Source organism: Rhea americana, unplaced genomic scaffold, assembly GCF_003343005.1.
Source record: "Rhea americana isolate MKP2758 unplaced genomic scaffold, rheAme1 scaffold_206, whole genome shotgun sequence".
In the NCBI taxonomy this organism is placed as follows: Eukaryota; Metazoa; Chordata; class Aves; order Rheiformes; family Rheidae; genus Rhea; species Rhea americana.
Window position 1 is genome coordinate 497,635 of NW_028186217.1, and position 6,177 is coordinate 503,811.

Genomic DNA, 6,177 nt, shown 5'->3' on the forward strand with positions numbered 1-6,177 from the left:
ACTGACCGAGGCACAGTGTTTTTCCTGCTCCTTTCTAAGCGCCCAGTATTGGCCAAAATAGAATTCAATAGCTCAGACAAATCTTATTCCTGTATTCAGTCTGTCATAATAATTCAATATATTTTAAGTTAGCAGATTTTTTTTTTTTTTTTTTGGTGTCTGTACATCACATAGAGGTCATTTTTAAAGAACGCACCAAAAAATTGACTACATCTCGCAACAGTATTAGAAAGACTCTTATTATCAGAACATTGATTACATTGAGAGGAAGAGAAGTTTCCCACAGTAGGCAGTGTTTTCTACCAGATGATCAGAACTTGCCTTAAAAGTTTCTAGTCTGTGAACCCTAAGGAGCTCCTGTGCAGTCAGTATTCTGTAGAAAAGTCTAAAAATGATTTTAAAGTATTTTCTACAATGGAACAAGTTTAATTACAATAAAGACTCCCAAGTCTCTCTATATAGTGTAACCATAATTTATGCTAAGAAACAATGCAAAATCCAAAAAAAACCCTTAGTAATTATGTTTCTTTATTGCATAATCCAACTAGCAAAGAGGAAATGAACACTTATCTCATAGGTTTAAAAGTCAATCCAAGATTTTTGACTTGAAGGTTTTTTCAGTTCTTGTTTCAAACTAATATGGTCCCCAAAACAGGCAAATGTCCTASGTCAGTTATCTCACATGACAGTATCTTCTTTCTTAGCTAAAATATAGCATCAATTACTTTTGTTACACCTTAGTTATCATGGCATACCTTGATAAGAAGGGTATAAAGTGAGAACAGATTGAGGCATCTGCAAATTCTGCTGGTATATCTTAGACTGAGGCTGTATCAAATAACACAGGCCAACAACTCAGAACTGTTAGTGGAACGCCCAAGTAACCCGGGTGAAGGTGTGTGATACTAACAAATTATGTACTTAACACCTTTCCCTGCATGTTTCATCTATCTGTTGAAATTTGTCTTGCTGTTAGTAAGCTCTGTTGGTCATAGATCTTCCTCTGCTTTGTAAAATAGCATGTCATCCTCCTCCTACAGATGTATAATCTGTTTCACTTGGTACTGTTACTTTATTTCTCATTAAGCATGGCAACTTTTTTTTTTAAGAAAAATAAAGCAAAAAGATTACCTATTTTTTCCTAAAGATCTGTCTCTATAATCATCTTTCAATGTTATTCAAGACTTGAGCAGGAATCTACAGAAGATAGTCAGTGGACACTGGTATTATACATATAATGTTTGTATACAGAAGTTTTCCTACTCACGCTCCAAGACTTGACTTGTTTGGATGCCTTTGAAATCAACTGCATTAAACAATAGCTTGTTTTTGTGGGAGATATGAAACACTTCCATTTTTAAACATGACATGTCCACTGACATGGAAGTGAAGGAGTTATCATTTGTCTCACATTGAATTGTTTCAAAGATGAGTGACTTCTTTGAAAACCAGTAATAACCCCCCCAAAAAAAAGTCATTATGAAGCAAGAGTTGATCTTAAAGGAAAATATTCTATTGAATTTCAACAATTAGCTAACATATCAATATTAATTATGTATACACAGAGAAATCCTGAAGGAAATATCTTAGAATTTATATCCTGGACCTACAGTAGAAAAACAACTGCAAGTTTCCAAACGATGCAAAGAAAACAGGGCATCTATGCACTGATCAAGTCACATGCACATTATGCCTCTGTAGTTATGCTGAAATACTTAAGTATGTTTTAGTACCTGTATTCCATCAGAATAGGCTAATGAAAGTGGTTAAAAGTTTATTAATTTTCATAAATTAGATTTACCTTCATAATATACAAATACATGAATACTCATGTTTTATACAATAACAGAAAATTCTGCTCATACAAGAAGACATAGAACATGTCCTTGGAATTGAAGAGATTTCCTTTAGGAATGCTAAAGAAAGTCTTTGCCGCAATGTTTTTGTCATGAAGAGGACGGAAGTCCACAACAAATTGGGAAGTCTGCCATTTGCCTTACATTTCTAGTAGAGATGGCATAAGCAAAAATCACTTATAGTAAATTAAGATACAGATTAGATAATTTATATTTGAACACATGTAGTGCAAATGTTAGAAAGGTAAGTACATTTTTGAAAGTTAAAAGAAAGAACAAAAAGTATTATAGCATGAGGTGATACCTTAAAGATTTCCACACCACTTATGCACCTTAATGAGATTACACCAGATGACAAACAGGAAAAGCTTTTTGCACCAAACCAAACATTAAAAAAAAAAAAAAAAAGAAAAAGAAAGATTTTTTTAAATGCCCATCCCCTGTTCCTTTGTAGCTGAAAGTCATTTGAGAAAACTGGAATGTCTGGCACTGCTCAGCGCAGCTCCTCCCTTTCCTTACTTTCTCCTCAGGTCTCTATTACTTCTTACCCTGCCTGGTAGTAGAAAATTGCTCCTATCTTCTCGCGCTCAACTCCATCTCCTTCCAGGACACCCTCCCTCCCTCTTGCTCCGACTGCCTTTGGAGATGCCTCCAGCTAAGCTAAGGGCACGTGCTGGACCTAGCTGATGCTGCGCAGAGCTGCTCTTGGTGCAGCTGACGTAGTACGGAAGTACACAAGCTAGTACAAGCCAGTACTACAGGCAGAAGTCCATCAGAACTCTTCCGCGTAACAATCTGCGATGCATCTTGCTTGTAAAGGAATGAGCGCTTGGAGCTCTGAACACCTATTTATGAAATCAACATACAGAAGAGCCGACTCAATTACACAACCTACACAAAATCTATGACACATCTGCTCTGTGGATCCAATAGCCAAAGGGTAAATTTTACTAACTGCCCATAATTGCCACCCCATGGTTGCATAAACAGTAAATACATTAAAAATCCTCCCTCAATTGAGCCATGTTGCAGGAAACATGTTTCAGCTCGTATACTTTCAAAGGATCTTTTTTCTCCCTTTAGTAACCAAAATACTGATCAGAATATTAGAATAAGTAAAATTTTGATTTAATGCTCCTAGAAAGACACTACATTTCAGTTAGAACACTTAGTTAGCATGTCTTCTACAAGCAGAGGCCCTGCCACTCAGGGGAAAAAAGCCTTAATTTTAATTCAAGAATGGATCAATCACTCTCAAATGAGGTAACAATTCCGTTTTATTTTATCAACTAAAATAAGTGTATTATTAAAAAAAAACAATAAATAGGAAGTTGGCTGATCCTCAAATTTCAGGTGCTAGGTAGGAACTTTTCATAACGCTACATAAATTAAAAAACGAAAAAAGATTTGTAAGAGATGGTAATGGAGACACCTAGGAGAAAAATAGTAATTTCTTTTCCTAAGTATAATATTTAAAATTTTGTTAATAGGAAAATACACTTTATTTAGCTATTTGGAGGGAAAAAAAAGGCAAAGATAGCAGGAAAGCATGCCTGCATTATAAGTATGCCTATTTGTTTTAATACCTGTTAAAAAGCCACTGTGCTTAAGAACACTGAAACAGTAAGAATAATTTTTTCCCAATCTTCACAAAGCAGTATTGTCTTTAGCTGCCTTTGAGAGAAGGATATAACAAAAACGAATGGAAAGATAACCACATTCTCCACAGACAATTTTAAGTAAAGCTTCTGTATTTACTGTTCACTCCTTGAGCATTCAAGGATAGGAAAGAAATGGAAGGCAGTAAACTGGCAGAACTGGTTCAAAGAATTATATTCTTCCAGCCTGCAATATGAGAAACGGCTTTTCAGGAAGCAGAGGACTCACGAACGCGATCCCAAAGGGATGACAAGCCTGTGCTCAAGTCACCTCACTGAACCTATGACACATACGCAATCCGCTGGCAGAGCACAGAAAGACTGGAAAGGAGTGCCCTTGCTTGTTTCAATTGCAGGGAAAGCTTCTAAAACTCAGCAAGATACCATTAAAAGGAACTTTCTCCTGAAGCCTTTCCTTTTAAGTTACTGTTGGATCCCTTATTATTAAAAGAAATGTGTATCTACTGTAAAGTTGAAGGAGTCTTTCACTCTTCCTGAAATGCACGTGCCTCTTCCTCCTTGGGAGCAAACAGAGCAAGTAACCAAGCGCAGAAAGAGAAAGAGGCAGTGAGTGGGAACAGAGGAAAGATCTGAAAAGTGAAGCTAGTTGCAGCGATTTTAACTGGCAAGAAACTGCTATGTTCTTCTGTGCTAACAAAAGCTTTGGGAAGGTCATCAGAGGCAGCTTCTGGCTGTCCTCATTCACCTTCTCCCTTCCTCTGCAGTCTTTCCCTGAACAAGAAAGTATCCCTATGCTGTTTCAGTAAGAACAAAAAAAAAAAGTTACCCAGTGAATTAACACATGTCACAGACCTTGTGAAGAACAGCTGAGAACCAGAAAAACTAGAGGACACTGCCCAGAGAACTGCTTCAATGCCAAGGTTAGCGTTGGCAATGCCATAAACTCTTATTTGCACATTTGTCACATGAGGTTCTGTGCACAACCCAAACGCTTATAGCAAAAGAGGCCGTTTCTACAGGTTTGTGTTACGTGCTTAGCAGCTGTTACATATTTACTGTCCATATTCGCAATTACTTGAACTGTGTTGTTGCTAGCAATATTCTAAATCAAAATAGCAATTGTAGTAAGCAATATCCTCAAATCACACCCCCTTCCCCAAAAAACAAAAAGTTTCAAGTCTCTTTGTATTCACATATGCACAAAGCTACACTAGCTCTATTTTTTTCCCAGTTGACACTTAAACCAGTTCAGATTGCTTATACAGTGACAGGAACTTATTATGGACTTGGCCTGTACTATCTTTTTTACAGCAGATCAATCCTCTCCACCCAAACCAAAACAAAACATGAGAATTCCAAAATTTTGAAGAGCACCAACATAAGGTATGAAAAGCATACATGCATCTCCTGAATAAAACAAAACAACTTATTTCTGCAGCAGCTCTTGCAACTTGTTTCCCATCAGGTATTTGCAAATGTTACTCTTCTAAATTCATTAGCTCAGCAGCCTTTCACTCCATTTTCCTGTGCGTCCACAACACGCAGACTCAAAAAAAAGTCAGTGAGGTCTTCAAAGAAAGAGAATATACATATGAATTGCCTAGCAAAATAGGGTCCCAGGTCATAATTTGGGTTCCTCTACCATAATAAACTAAAACTTTTGCTTACTATTTCAAAGCTTGCCTGCATATGCAGACTGCTCTGGTTTAACTAATTCATAGGCTACTTAGAAGTGCAGCTTCTCATATAAAAGAATTTGACCTAAAGTCATCAATTTGATTAAAAATATAAAAAAGTAAACAGATAAGAGCAAAAAAATTATATATTACCAATAATAGACTCAAGTATTTTTTTCCAGAAAAGTATCACTAACCCTGCTTGCAGTAGCTTATTTCAATAGCAAGGTAGCACTTTAAAAGCACTTTAGGCAAAATAGTTACTGTGATCTGTCTTTCAGAGAGAAGATATGCTAATTCTTCATTCAATATTTTAATATCTAACCAAAATACTACAGCATATTACAGCCAACGAGAAAACGAGAAGAAGCTTTTTCCCCAAACTGCCCTCCTCCACCATGTAAAATATAATCTATAAAATTGAATTAGTATAAGAAATTAAACAAATATACTTAGTAGGTAACTACGCCTATCTCAATAAACAACATTATTTGGTACTTTTACCTTGAAAATAGAATATTTTAGTTATAAGGAAAAGCTTTATTACCCCTGCCTTCTCCCAGTCTTGAAACTATAATTTAAATCAAAAAAAAAAGATAATGATGAAAGTCCGAAAAGCTAGTTAATAAAACATTACTAGTGCAAATCTCACTACACCTTTTCCTTCAAACAGTCAAATCTACAGGCAATGACTAATATAAAATTAACAAGCAGCAAGAGATTAAAAAATAGGTACAAAGGTCCATGGGCCAAACATGAGCAGAGCAGAAATACGCAGTTATTAAATGAGACTGTATACATACAAAAGAGCTAGCAAGGAGGGGAAACGGGGAAAGTATCCAATYCCTAAAATACGTTTCTCTGTGGCATGAGGGATTTCAACCCGCATCATTAATTACGATCACATAAAAACCGATTTCTGCTGGAAGAGGCCGGGTTCAAGGCCAGTACCCGGGTCTCGCAAGCCCTTGCCCCCGGCTGCGCTGCGCGGCGCTGCGCGGCCCCGCGGGCTCGGTCCGCGTGGCG